At 43.4% G+C, this 15,047-nt stretch overlaps 1 pseudogene; it reads left to right on the forward strand.

Annotated features, from left to right (window-relative positions):
- The first annotated feature begins 828 nt into the window (after positions 1–828).
- The window catches only part of LOC123947527, a 137,658-nt pseudogene continuing 123,439 nt past the window's right edge, over positions 829–15,047 (forward strand).

Consider the following 15,047-nt stretch of genomic DNA (forward strand, 5'->3'; position numbering starts at 1 on the left):
ACATAAAATATTTTTTTAAAAATTGAAAAATTCGTACTGACTCATCAAGAAGAGACACCAGCCTTTATGTACAGCAAGTGCTTGAAGAACATCCATCCAGCAGGCAGGGGGAAGGTAACACCAGAGTTCAGGCAGCAATCACCCCCATGTAGAGAGAGGAGAAGGAGGTCAGAGAGTAAACCAAGTGATCCTCACTCTTTCTTTAAGAGAAAACTCTGGGGGCGCCTGGGAGGCTCAAATGGCTAAGCAACCGACTCTTGGCTCTGGTTCAGGTCACACTCTTCTGGGTTGTGAGATCCTGGGTTGAGAGATCAAGCCCCAAGTCAGGCAGGCTCCATGCTGAATGGGGGAGTCTGCTGGAGATTGTCTCCCTCTGCTCTCCAACCCCACTCCCCATCCCTTCACACCCATGCTCTTTCTTTCCCTCTCAAATAATTAAATAAATATTTTTTAAAATATATGAATTCTGAAGTAAATATCACAAAATGTTCAGATGTCATCAAATTTGGTTGACGAGTACATAAACATTTATTGTATGATTCCCCGTATTTTTCTAGATGCTTGAAACATTTCACAATTTTTAAAATTGTACATTTCTAGTTCCATCTCATTAACGACCATGATGAATGCCTCCCATCAGGGCTGTTCATTGTTGGTTGTTAAACATACCCAGAACTCTGCTGAGTCCTGGCCAAAAAAACCTGCCCGTTTCCACAAAAGCAAGGACCAGAGTGAAAGATCATCATGCGTAAATGAGGAAGAAAATCTCCCTGGTGCATGACTTGGAGCTACTGGTATCTAGGTCGACTGCCACTGGGTTTCGCTGCAATGGCAGAGATTATTGGTAAGCACAAAGCAGAGGGGGCACCGCTCCCCCCACCGCCAAAGCCAGCCTGGGCCAACACTCCTGAAGTAGCCCAGCCCGCAGCAAAGTCCACGACCTGCCAAAAACTTCCTGACCTGGAAGCAGAAGGTTTAAGAGCATTTCTGGTAACTGTTGTATTAAACCCCTGACTTCTGGGAGCAGGTTGCTAAAAGTTCTTAAATTTTTGGCATAGGCTGTCCTTTGAAAGACCTGCCCACATATGTACTAACTTCACTGCAAGCCAAGAAGACTAAATAAATTTAAAACAAAACAAAAAACACAAGTTTTCCTGGTCCTTTTTGAAACATGGGTAGTACCAGGATTTAACAGCTTTTTAAATTTTTATGATTTCATCTAAGGGCTGTGTTCGAGAGCCACTTAGAGCCAATCAGCCAAAGCATGTGGAAGGTAACTACTAGATATTAAAAGGAATATACACCCAGGGTTTGCCTTCTCTGTCCTCGTCCAAGAAGAGCCCAGGGATTCAAACGTGGAAAGGAGAGTGAGACGATGGGCCACCACGAATCAGTTGTGTTGTCCGTGGTGCTAATACTACTTTCAGGACTTTTCTTCTCCTATACTTCCCCTGCTATAAGAAGTTCCAGGCATCTGCCTACATTACATACATGTTTTGAGAGTTAATCCCTTTCCCCCATGTGACTCATAATCCTGCAAGTCCTTCCAGAGGGGATAAAAATACAATGGATTACGGCACTGCAGCGTTGGCAATTCCCAAGGAAGAAGGGGCTTTAGACATTTCTATACCTAGCTTGGCGACTGAGTGCCAGTGAGTGTGTCCGAAAGCTGTTGGAAATCGGACAGTTTGTGCTGTAGTGCAAGGACAGGAAGCATTGCGGTGTTTCTGCAGCGGTGGTTGGCTTGAGATAATACCATTGTATAACCAGGCACAGCGACCGCTCCCACTGCTGAGAGCCCAGGCCTGGCGTCTGGCTCCTTGGCTGCAGGCCAGGCTGAGGTCCTGCCGTCTGAAGGCAGGGTGTGTGTCCCCTCCCGGGCAGTCCACACACACACAGTGCCGGCCACACCTCACCTTCCAGAGGAAATCTGGCCAGAAAGCCAGACTTCATGACTTCTCCTTTATGAGCCTTACCCACCCCCAGTCCTTGCCGGGGGGGTTTGTTTTCCACTTGGGTGCAGTGATGGTATTCACTCTGTGCACTCCAGTGGGGATTTAAAGTCCCAGGCAGTAAAAGAGCTGATGACAGGGTTATTGGAAAGATACTGTATCTGGCTATGCCTAGCCACCTCAGTGTTCAGCCCCAGGCCCGGGCTTCAGAGAGGCCCCTGCCCTCATCACTTAGACACATGGCCCTTCCCACAGAGCTCTTCCATTAGGCAGGAGCACTTACCAAGGACTATTTTAGACGTATTTAGCAGCAATATTGTTTGATTTTAACTGGACATTGTTCTAAACACACAAAAGAGTTCAAGGATGTGGCTTTGGGTTTTGTTCTCCCCGCCTCTTCCCCCCTCCCCAAACTGTCAGGTTTCTCTGGGAAAATGGGATGAAAATGTTTGGGGACATTTCCACAATAAAACACTCTAAAATATTTTTTTAAGATTTCCTTTCTAGTCATGTCAAGATTATAACTCAAATCTGCAAGAGTCAGGAAATTCCAAATTTATGTTGACACTTTCCCCTTAAAACCCTCACCAGATGATAAACAGTGTAAAAATTCTCTTCCAATTCAAATGTTCCAAATATGACACGGGCTTGCTACGTTCTTGTCTTGAAAAGGTGCTTCAGGGTGACAAAGAATAGGCTCTTTAAGAAGCAAAGAGAATCCTTCAGGCAAATAATTTTTCCAAACGATTTCTTATATAGAAGGTGAAGTAATCATTTCAGATGGGTCAACTCCTCGATTACATTTTTGCCAATGGAAAGGAATTTAATTTGGTGATGGAAGCTAAGGAGACAGTAGTAGAATTTGTTCATGAAATCAGTGGTCCTCGAGGAGGAATTTAAGTACTTGGCACGGTGCGTGGATGGGAGGGCTCTTCTTGGTGACTTTGGTGACTCGCAAAGGTCTCAGGGGCCCCGAGGGGAAGCTGACAGGCAGCCCCCACACTTCTCAGTGAGACAGACTCAGCCCTGATCCCAGTGTGGCCCACCACCAGCTGTGGGATTCGAGTAAATTATTGGGCACGTCTCAGATCTGGTTTCCCCATCTGTAAAATGCAGGAGGATCACAGCATCTACCTCATGGGTTGTCTGAGACTAGATGAGGTCATGCTTGCTAGTGGGCCTAAGACAGGGCCTCTAAAAACTTTCCTACAGTGAAAATAACAGCCATTTAGATAACAGTATTCGTGGTGTGAAGGAAAATAAGCATTATCGGCAGGAGTGTCAGGAAAGCGTGCTTGGATACGCATTAGATAGGAGCAGAAAGAACTTGATGAAAAGAAAATCTCAGGGATAGAGTTTCCTAAAATCTTAGAAACAGACATTTCTAGGGCCACTGAAATAACTAATTACACTGACCGAGGAAGATAGTGACAAAAGCAAAATAGCAACGTGCTCGGTCCAGGGCCGGAAAGACCCATCGGGTTGAGGGTAAAGAAAACAAAAAGAAACAGCGCATGGCATCCGTCTGAGTCCTAGTCAAAACCCGAAACACTGCTGGAGATGGGCAGTCTAGGAGATGGGGAAAGATCCGTGGGTACTAGAAAACAGTGAGGAAAACCACAGGAGAAGGTCAGCACATGGGCAGGGAGAGACCGGCTCCCGCCCCTCTTCACCTTCTTCGCAAAGCCTGTGAACCCCTGGCTGCAGGCCAAGGCTGGGGACAAGCGAGTTCGAGAGTGCTGACACCCCACGTCTGCCACTGATGCGGTCAGGTGGCCTGGGGAAATCTGGTCACTTTTGCAGACCACGCTATAATAAGACAATCTTGGAGGACTGGAAACGGCAATTGTGTTGTGTCTGGTGTTAAAATAAGATAAACAAAAACAAAAACCTGACAGTCTGGATCATAAGTGGATAGATCAGCTTCATTTTCATATCTGTGAGGGCATTACATTTAAAAGTCATCTATCAGTGTGGAACCCAGAAGACTGTGGGAAGAGGAAGCCATTCCAGACCAATTTCATTTCCGTCCACGATAGACAGTGAGGCCCTGTAATAAAGGCAGAACAATGGATGTGAAAACTGAGGAAGCCGGTACCACCGTCTGCGCACGGAGGCGGGGGGCGGGGGGACAGGCCGTGTGGGAGCCCGGAGCCTGCCAGCCTGGCCGGCCTCGCCTCAGCCTCCCTGACCCGGTCCCTTCTCCTCACCACCTGCCACCTGGGGCTGCTTCCACCCTGCGTTTCCTCACCTGGCACTGTTTGCTTTTACATGTGTTTCCAGTCCACATCTGTCGTTCCCTGAGTTTAGGCAGCAGTAAAGATTCTGTGGAGGAAGGAGCATCAGATTTGGAGTCAGAAAATAATGGATGGCCTGTCCTATGAGGTACTGGTTATATAAGAACTTGGGCAGATCCCTGAGCCTGACTGAGACACCCTCTCTTATCCAGTGGGGATCGAAGGACCACCCTTGCTTGATTACTGTGAGGATCACAAATCAAGGACTGCCCTCATGCATGGTTCAGTAAATGTTGTATGTATTCTTAATTTCTGATCTCACATCTTTCCAGGCTCTGGGCTTTATCTGGATCCTAAACCCTTACTGAAACTCATGTTTATGCTTACAAAACCAATCTAATAATTCACTTCATCTAGGTGTTTGAGTCTTTCTATGGGACCCTGCCATTCCTGTATTTTAGTTTGGGTCAGGAAAGCAAACCATGTTTCAGAGGTGGAGGAATGTTAGTTAGCGAAAGGAAGCAAATCTATCATTTGGCCAGCCACCCCCCTATAAGGACCTTTTTTTCCCTTTCTCTCTGCCTTCTTCATCTCCTCTCTCTCTTTTTCCCCCCTTTTTTTCCCTTTTTTTCTTACCTAGCCTTTGATCTTGACAGTGAAGAAATTCAGAGTCTATAGATCTCTACCTGAGCCCAAGATTATTTTCAAGACTAATGGTTCAAATTACAACAGTATTTCAACAGCCACCCGAGTCCCAAAGAGTTCAAGCCTCTCTCCCTTTCTGCTACTGTTGCCACCACAGCAACAAAAGAGAAGAAGCCCAGCTCCTGTGCCCTGTGGCGTCTGACCCCAGGCTGACGTGGCCACACTGCCATTTGCCTCCTTCATGCTGATACACCTGGAAGTCTGCAGAGCTAGTAAATATTTGCCCATGCAGGAGAGAGAAAATGGCTTTTTCTGCACAGGTAGGTGATGAGGTAGCTCGTCCCCTAGTGTCAATAGTGCGAAACAAACAACGGCAATGTGCAATGATGACACGCTATCTGTTAGCTTGAAAGAACGGAGCAACCAGCGGCCGTGACCTCCAGACTCTGTGGCTGCCCCTTCAGAGCAGCCAGAGCAGAGGTCTGCCTCTGCCCTGGACGTCAGCTCTTCACTGCAGTCTGCTATCCTCCACGCCTTGGCACAGCTGAACTGCAAGATCACTGCAGTGACATTTCAACTTCCCCCGGAGGGTTTAGAAATTAATTGTGTGCATTGTGGGGCACCTGGTTGGTTCCGTCCATAGAGCATGCGACTCTTGATCTCTGTGCTATGAGTTCGAGCCCCATACTGGGTGCTGAGAGTACCAAAAATAAAATCTTTAAAAATGATAATAAAATAAATATGTCCGTTGCTTTCTCATTATTCTGTCTGCTTGTGACCTCTATCTCGTGGCTCTGCTAGAAGAAGAGAAAGGAGCCCAGGGAAAAAAGAGGCTCACATGGGGTGATAAGGAAGGAAATACATCTAGGAAGAAGCAGGACAGGACCACTAGCAAATGCCAGGAGTGTACAATGCAAAGTTTAGGAAACTGCCCCAAAATTATATGTCTGAGATGGGGAGTGGAGACGGGGGTATTTTGCTACTGAAGAACAGAGGAACCAATCCAGCTTCCTTGATTAACTATCTAGATTTCTGTGCCACGATCCCTTTCACTTTGGTAAATAGAGTCTCAAAATATAAATGCAATTGACAGACTGAACTTTCAGCACATCGAAGAGAATCACTCACCCTTTCAGGCGTATGAAGCTTTTCAGGATATCACAATGTTAGTTTATAGTAGATGACTTTTGATTGGGGTAAAAGATGTACAAGAATTGTTTTGTACTAAGACATTTTCTCTAAACTTAACATTATTTTGCAATAAAAATGTTTAAAAAAAAAAAAAGCCTACACTTCAAAAGAAGTACATCCATGGATTCTGAAAAACAGCCAGCACAGCTCGATAGCAAGGTGAGTAATCTGTCTGATGCAGAAGTGACACCTTTATCCTTTGAACATCCATTCAGTGAATGATTAAGGAGCCCCACTGGGAGCCAGGTGTTCCTCTGGTGAGAGGGACGTGGCTATGAGTAAGAGAGAAAGGGAGAGACAAACCGAAGTTTAAGAACCACAGTGGGATACACTCTGAGTTCAGATGGGGATGTGTGCACCCCCCAAGTGAGCAGAAGGGAGGTAAGGAACTCTGTAAGCAACCTGGCTCTGGGAAGCACGGCCGTCAGAGCAAGTCCTTTTGGTAGGAAAAATGAGCTGTGGGAAGATCCTGAGTAAGCATCCAGCCTGGGAAGATGGTACATGCAGTTTTAGTAGGCAGGGACTACTAGCTTAGGGACTAGATGAACAGCCAGAAGGCTAGTTGATTAATGAATGCATTGCTTAATTAATGAAAGATACCTAAAGAATATATCCAGTTCAATTTCATCATTAAACAAACATTCACAGGGAGTTTGTACGTGGGGAGTGATACTTCAGTGTCTTCTAAAACCTAGTTCTCTATTTCCTGCTTCAGCGTCTCCAAGGATGTTTTCCTTGCTGGGCTTTCAGTTGTTGGCTTGTGTGAGGAACCACCCAAATCTCAACCATAGTGAAGATCAAACAAGAACTAAACAAGCACACAATAAATACAGTATTGATTTCACCCAACTATATGAGGTTAATTCTGACGGGCATCTTTTACTGGCCAGTGACATGGTTTAATGGAATGAACTTAAATTTCATCATACATTCATTGGTCAAGCAGAGTCCACTTGCCCAAATGTTGTTAATTAGTGATCTAGAATTGCCAGACAGGTAGGAGGAACCAACCTTCAGCAGAATTTAGGAGCAGTAGGGTACAAAGTGACCATATCTTGATCGACACTCTCTTCAAAGGTCTACTAATCCCAGTATCTATGTGAATTGTTTTATGACACAAGTTGAGTTACCAACTGGGCTTGATGTTGATGGAAAATAGTCTAGAACAAATAGCACTGAGATTTCTTGCTTATCACTCAAAGATTAGCACTTGTCCATACACCCCTGAAAACCACCCTATTTCTTTCATGACGGAGTTAAATCTACTGGAGGAGAAGAGAGAAGGAAACATTGCCTCTATGAATCACATGTCTGTGGACTCCTGTTGTTCCTGGGTTAGGCTAAGCTTGACTGTCAGAGTCGAAAAAGGGGACCCACAGAATCAGTCTTTCTATATGAACTTTTCAAAAAGCGAATTATGTTTTATTAATGATTGAAATATTCAGGAAAGTTCAGTGTAGACATGAAATACATTTTTAGGGAAATTGAACAAATGAGCACTTGTTTCTCAGCAAATTTGTGATTCTTACTCCCACCAAGGCTGTGAGAGGACCATCTTAGTCCACATCTGAGCCTTGATAAAAAGAGGTGCCCTGTGGTTTATAAGTTCTACTTGCCTGGTTGTAGAAATAATTGCCAATCGTATTTCCTGCACACTGGGGAGTAAAGCAATACTGTGAACATTGCCTACTAACTGGGGGCAGGTACGGCTTCTTCCCTGGCTTCCACATTAGAACAAGGTAGGGCCAGAAGAGAAAACTCCTCATGGAGTCAGTAAGGAAGTTGGGCTGATTTGGGAGACACTTCTGCAGGTTCTGGAAGGGAAGAGAACTAAAAGCTACTGCTTTGGGACCAGACAAACCTGCTTCTCTCTCTTCCTCTTCATAGGAAAAGGGACAAGGAAGAGAGCAGAGAAGGGGAGCAAGGAGAAAGAAATCACAGAACAGAGGACCATACCATGCTGCAGCAGAACGTGCCTACGAGGCATGAAGAGTCATTTTTATGATTAAGTGAAACGTTGCACATTTCTTGATTCTTTGTGGTTTATTGCACATGTTGGCTAGTCATATGCTTACAGTTCTAAAACCTAGAGAGAACTTAGGAAATCCACATGAAAATAACTTCTCTGACTGGATCTGTGAGAACATATATGAGTAGAGCATGATGGGGGAACAAGAAACGGAAGGGAGAATATTGGCGTAGTTAAATGAGAAATGCATGCCTGCTTTAAGGCAATAATCTAAAACTGGAAAAGGGAATATATATGAAATAGTCACAAAGGATTACCAGAATTTCATGGTCATGTTCAAAGGCCAGTCCCTGAGTTAACAATGAGAGTGATGAGGGAAGTGAAGGGTACTTAGGAAAGCTGCTCTTTCCCTGGGGATGGTACAGAGTTGCCCTTGAATTTCGTCAGTCATTCTGTGAGCGTGGATAAGTGATGACTTCTTTCTTGCATTCTTTCTCTTAGCATTGTGAAACTCCCTGGTCCTCTCTGTTCTGGTTTACCAGTGAGATCAATGACATTGCTACAACTTGAGGAGAGAAAAGGAGGAGTGTGCACGTCCTTTGTCTCGTGGGAAATTAATTTGGGTGTTCTTTAGTCAGTGCCTAAAGACATTAAAATTCCTGTAATAGATGTCTCAGCAATGTAGGCAACAAATGAAAGACCCAGGAAACATTAGCTTGATGCCTAAAAAGGCAAACTGGCTTAACCACAAACAATCCATCTCTCCCAATAAGAAACTGGGAAAGATAAGGGTTCTGCTTCACCTACAATCATGCATGGACCTGGGAGTAAAAGTTTTCCATCTTAAACTCCAAGGACAGGTGTAAACAGAGGCTCAGTTCTTCCTAGGAGGCTGATTACAAAGAAGAACTAATCAGAAGCCTTTCATCTCTGACCCTTTACCTTTAGGTCTATTTTGAGGCATGGAGGTGACAGGGCTTGTGTCCTTTGCGCCCAAGGAAGTGACAGGCAGTTTGCTGATCAATATCCCCCTTTGGTAGTGTCTTCAGAACTTAGAAAAGGGGCCAGAAAGTGAAGCAGAAATCAATACTTGGTCTGGTGAGAAGGAGGTTATTGTCACATTAATTTCATTTCTTAAAAAAGTAAAACAACAACAACAAAAAAAAACAAAGGCAAACTGCTTCCCTTTGTATTCTTTGGGAAATGAGTGCATTTTCCAAAGAATCAGGAACTTGGAGTCTTGAGTTTTAGTCAATTTCATATCCAAATGAGATATTCTGAGAGTTTCTGAGATCTGATTCTCTCTGTGTTATTCATGGGTGAGGCAATTCTCTATTTTCCAAGCATCGCTAGTTGGACAATAACTTAGAGCAGAAAAACATAAAAGGGAAGAATTTCTGACAACAAACCCAAGGCTTTAGAATGAGCAGTTCAATAGATAAATGGGAAGTCTGGGAGAATCAACAAAGCAATTAAGAGAATGGAGAGATTGATTTATGGGGAAGATCATTCCTTTGATGTTTAGCTCGGCTAATCAATGCTTCTTTTTTTTCCTTTTGACAAGGATTAGGGGACAGGAGATGAGTAAAGGATTAAGATTAGTAATCTACAAATACCTGAAATAAATAATTTTACGGGAGGAGAGGAATTCCTTTCAAATTAGCCAACGTAATTGAATAGATCCAAGAAATTAATTCAAAAGGTATTTGCACCACAATCTTTTGTCCCCCCAGGTCAGCTCTCCTTTATTACTTGGTATATTGAATATACACTCGCTGGCTCTTTGTTAGCTTAAAATAGAAAAAAAATTACAATTTAAATTCTTAATAGAAGGATGTTTGAAATATGAAAACAATTGTTTCTAAGAAACAATAAAAACTCACCCCATGAGATATTTTAAAAAGTCCAACACATATGTTGTATCCGATAGAGGTGAAAGGAGTAAATTTGTCTCTTATTTCTTAGGGAAAATGTTTTACTAAATTTGAAACATTTTCCTATTGAACTTTAGATATCTCATAAAATCTTTCTTTTAATTTGTACAAGATTAAGATTCTGACATTGTGATTCTGACAACACAATATCCCCTTAGCTCTTATTTGATTTAAAAAGGCCTGCATTGCTCCTCCTACAGATCTGGGCAGAGCTGAAACGTTCCCTTCCTTCGGGTGCTGCTCATGTCACTTCAGGGTTGGCCCCCCACGGAAGTACATCAAGCAGCACACACCATTCCCATAACACTTTTTGACTTTCCCAGAGTATTTACTGCTCTCTTGAATCATACTACTTATTCTTTGTCTTATCCATTAATTGTTTGTCTTCTCCATTAGTTAGGACACTCCACAAAAGAGTGACTGCTCTGTTGTGGGAGGGACTCTGGCATTTGGAGCAGTAGCCAGCTCAAGGTAAGCATCTGATATGTATTTGTTTGAAGGAAAGAAGGAGGAAGGAAGGAAGGAGATGAGGGAAGAAAAAGAAGGAAGGAACAATAATACACTATGTCACCACCACAGAGTTCTAGGAAGAAGCAGAAATGCGTATTAGAAAAAAGCAGAGGCAGTGTCTTTATTTCCAGTGCCCTCTTTCTCCTTCTGCCTAGCACATAGAGAGGCATTCAGAGCTATTTAAGAGAGAACAGAAATTTAACAAATGAGTTAAAATTTACAGTCCAGTTAAGGATAATCAAAGAAGTAATATTGTAATAATGACTATATGGTGTGGTCCTCTTATAAGTTCTATGCAAATATAGCGCTGTACTAATATTTGCAACAGCACGAGAGGCACTATGACTTTTTTTTTTTTTTTTAAGAGAAAGAGCCCATGAATGGGGGTGGAGTGTAGGGGGCAAAGGGAGAGAGACGGAGAGAATCCTAAGCAGACTTCATGCCCAACTCAGAGCCTAACTTGGGGTTCAATCTCAAGACCCTGAGATCATAACCTGAATTGAAATCAAGAGTCCGAGTTTAACCCACTGAACCACACAGGCACCCTGAGGCACTATGATCATTAGTCCCACTGACAGTTGTGCAACTGAAAGCACAATCCCCAGGGGATCTATTTGTCCCAGGACATAAGCTGGGTGAGTGACAGAGCTGGAGTCTGAGGACAGGTTGTCTACCTCCAGCAACCGCTCTCATGACCACATGCGATCTAGTCACCCATGGCGTGAAAATGCTCCTGAGAGACAAGGAGACTCACAGGGTGGGGAGGGGGTGAAGAAAAGTTCAGAGAGCAAAGGGTGTGTGGCACAATCATGAGGAGGGTGTGGGACAGGTGGGAGGGGGGAGAGTTCTCAGATCATGCTCCAACTTTCTAGGGAGGCCCTGTCCATCGGAGCCTTTCCTGATGTTCTATTGCTCTGTGTGTCCAAAATACAGTGTGCACCCAAAGAATGTCTCCTGTTCTGATAAGTAGGGTGACTCTGGGGACCACCATGGAAAGCAGGGAGATGAGGTAAAAAAGATATGAGGCCCAGATTCCTGAGGGGCAAGGATTAGGGAGATGTAGTTATTGGAAGCAGTTACTACAAAGTTCAGGTAAATTATCCAGATGATGCACAGGATGGATTGGAAAGAGAAGAATATTTTTTTTAAAAGATTTTATTTATTTATTTATTTGTCAGAGAGAGTGAGCACATGCAGACAGAGTGGCAGGCAGAGGCAGAGGGAGAAGCAGGCTCCCTGATGAGCAGGGAGCCCAATGTGGGACTCGATCCCAGGATGCTGGGATCATGACCCGAGCTAAAGGCAGCTGCCCAACCAACTGAGCCACCCAGGCATCCCTGGAAAGAGAAGAATATTAAAACAAACTGTGAACTTAAGGAAATCTGTGTCAAGTAGAATAATGGGGTGATAATAAACTGTAACTAACAGGATTAATAACCTATTAGACATTGACAGATGAATGGATGGAAAAAATATGGCACATACATATAATAGAAAATTATTCAGCTTTAAAATTGAAGGGAATTAGACAGAGGCCACAACACGGATGAGCTGGGAAGACATCGCATTGACTGAAGTACACCAGGCAGACACACAAAAGGATAACTACTGTGTAATCTGGCTTCTGTGAGGTGCCTAGAATAGTCCAATTCACAGAAAAGAAAGTGGAATAGAGGTTCCCAGGGGCTGGAGGGAGTGGGGAGGAAGGGGAATTTACTGTTTAACAGGCACAGAGTTTCCGTTTGAGATGATCAGAAAGTTCTGGAGGTGGTGGATACACAATAATATGAATTATAATTGTATATAAGTATATATAAATAATATGCATTTACTTAATACCACAGATCTGGATGGCTAAATTGATCAATTTTATGCTATGTATATTTTGCCTCAATAAAAATAAATTCAGAAATAAATAAACCATTAGACATGGGACAGAGAAAAGTGAGAGATAAAAGGTGGTTCTATGTTTTTGACTTGAAAAAACAGAGGAGGGCAGAAAGGATAGGTCGGGAGAGTCGCCGAGATGCCCTGTTTGTTGGGACATGTGGATTTGAAGGTGTTCATGAATATTCCAGGTGAATCTCCGGCAGGCACTTGGTCTCCGTTCTGAAAATATGCAAGCAGTGCACATTTATTCACTGTTTTCACTGATTTCGAGGAGAGATAATAGGGCTATTAAGACGTTGCTTGGGTTGTAGCCTTTCAGGATGTATCTTTAAGGCTGCTTTGAAGGAATTCATACACAGAATTTACTGGTTCTTTCTAAGTGCTGGTCGCTACCCTCGTCTTTCCCTCTGTGGGGACGCTCCTTCCTGGGGCTGAGTTCTTTGATCTTGCAAGCACACGGCCTGAGTGTCCAACCACGCACATGCACCAGAGCCTGGCTCAACCTGCCCTTCACCGAGGCACCACGGGAGCCAACAAGACCATGCCCTTGGCACCACCCTCAGCAACCGTGATAAAATGGGTGGCTGCCTCGTTACTTCTTCGGGCTCACAGAGAGATTTCCAGATGCCTTATCTAGGCCCTGACTCACCCCCACATTTGCCAGCAGATCCTGAAGGTCCACAATGTGAGGAAATAAGCAATACACAATTGGGGAGGTCTTTTGTATGGCAAGCGAGCTTCACTTTTCCTGGCTGTAAATAGCACCTATGCTGTGGTAACATGATGTGCAGGGGCACTTCTATTCTCAGTTCTTCAATGTTAACTTTCTACAGTTTCATGTTAAATGGAATGTCAAGGGAGGGTTCCTTTAATGCATATTATGGCTTCATCTATAAAGTGATCAAAAACACCCATTCCCCTCAAGAACTCTGAAAAACTACCTTCCAGCTTTGCCTATTGAAGCCTTGCCATACAAAAACTTTTATCTTAAATTTAAATAGTTGCAAAGAATGTGACTTTTGGTGTATTGAAATATTTAATTTGTAATTAAAGCATCTCACTGTCAAATGCACCCAGTACCGTCGTCATTTGTTAACTACCAACATCTGTTTAAAACACTAGAATAAGATGTTCAGAAAGTCAGAAATATGATATCAATCCATTTTCTGCACAAAAGCTGTATTTCTGCTCCAAATTCCTTTCAGAATCTTATCCTAATGCAACATATTTATATGCTCAAGAATTTATTTTACTGATCACCCGCCATATGTCCCTAAAAAACTGTACACAAAATGAAGACCTAATATATTTAATATTTCTTGTGACCTGATGACTCTAAATGTCAAAAAATTCATCCTGGGGGCACCTGGGTAGCTCAGTTAAGTGTCTGCCTTTGGCTCAGGTCATGATTCTGGGGTCCTGGGATCAAGGCCTGCATTGGGCACCCTGCTTATCAGGGAATCTCTTTCTTCCTCTCTCTCTCTGCCCCTCTGCAAGTTGTGGTCACTCCCACTCTCTCTTTCAAATAAATAAATAAAATCTTAAAAAAGATAAGTGCCAAGCAATTTATCCTAGATGGAATAATCAATATAATTTTTGCTAGGATATAATTGAGAAAAACATTTCCCAATTTTGCTAAATAATTATTAAATATGAAGGTACAATTTTGTTGGATGTATCTCTTCATGAAATGCAAAGGGGAAGATGTTGGTTAAAGGAGACAATATTTCAAATCTTTTTCTTTTAATGCTTAGGAGCTTCCCATACCTCAAGGTAATATATCACAGTGGAATGCCCTTCCATTGTCAACTGGGCTTGGGATTCATGTGAAAGCAGAGGTGGGGAAGGACACCAAGCACCTTTATGTCAGAGCAAATATTCAAGTTGAGGATAAAAAATTGACTCTTTGAGACCATCCATGGCAAGCATCTCCTGGACACTCTTCATGTATCTGAAGGAAAACATGGACCCTCGTGTAAAGCCTGCTCTTCTAGAAAATCAGGTCAGAGCACTGGAGAGAAATACACAGAATTACATAGTGCATTCTCTCTACTTCCTATTGTAGACTTAGACCATCTCAAACAAATGACAGTTCATTGCACTACTGAGGATGGTCAGCATATCCCAAATAATGTCATTCTTTTATTCAACTAATAGTTGCTGAGGGGGTGCCTGGGTGGCTCAGTCGGTTAAGTATCTGCCTTCAGCTCAGGTCATGATCCCAGGGTCCTGGGATCCAGCCTAGCATCCAGCTCCCTGCTCAGTGGAGAACCTGATTCTCCCTCTCCCTCTCCCTCTGTGTTCCCCCTTCTTGTGCTCTCTCACACTCACTTTCTCTCTCTCTCTCTCTCTCTCTCTCTGTTTTTCAAGTAAATAAAGAAAATCTTAAAAAAAAATAGTTGTTGAGGACCCAATGTGTCAGGTGCTGTGCTATTAGGCACTGAGAAATGTATAGCACTAGAAATGTATAGCAAACAAGAGGGACTTTGGGGACCGAGCTGGTAGAACCTGGAGTGGTGAGCTAGGGGGCAGGGAAGGATGATGAGGGACGTGTGGGTCTGAGATGATCCTAACAGTTCAGCTCAGGGCCCTAAAGCAAAGCCAGACAATGAGCCAAGCTATCTGACCTGTGGGACTGGAATTGTTGGAGGCATCTCAGGGAGAAGCAACTGACTATATGGGTCTGGTTATTCATTGGAAGATGCAACCAATCAGAGTT

The sequence above is a fragment of the Meles meles genome, chromosome 1 (assembly GCF_922984935.1).
Source record: "Meles meles chromosome 1, mMelMel3.1 paternal haplotype, whole genome shotgun sequence".
NCBI lineage: Eukaryota > Metazoa > Chordata > Mammalia > Carnivora > Mustelidae > Meles > Meles meles.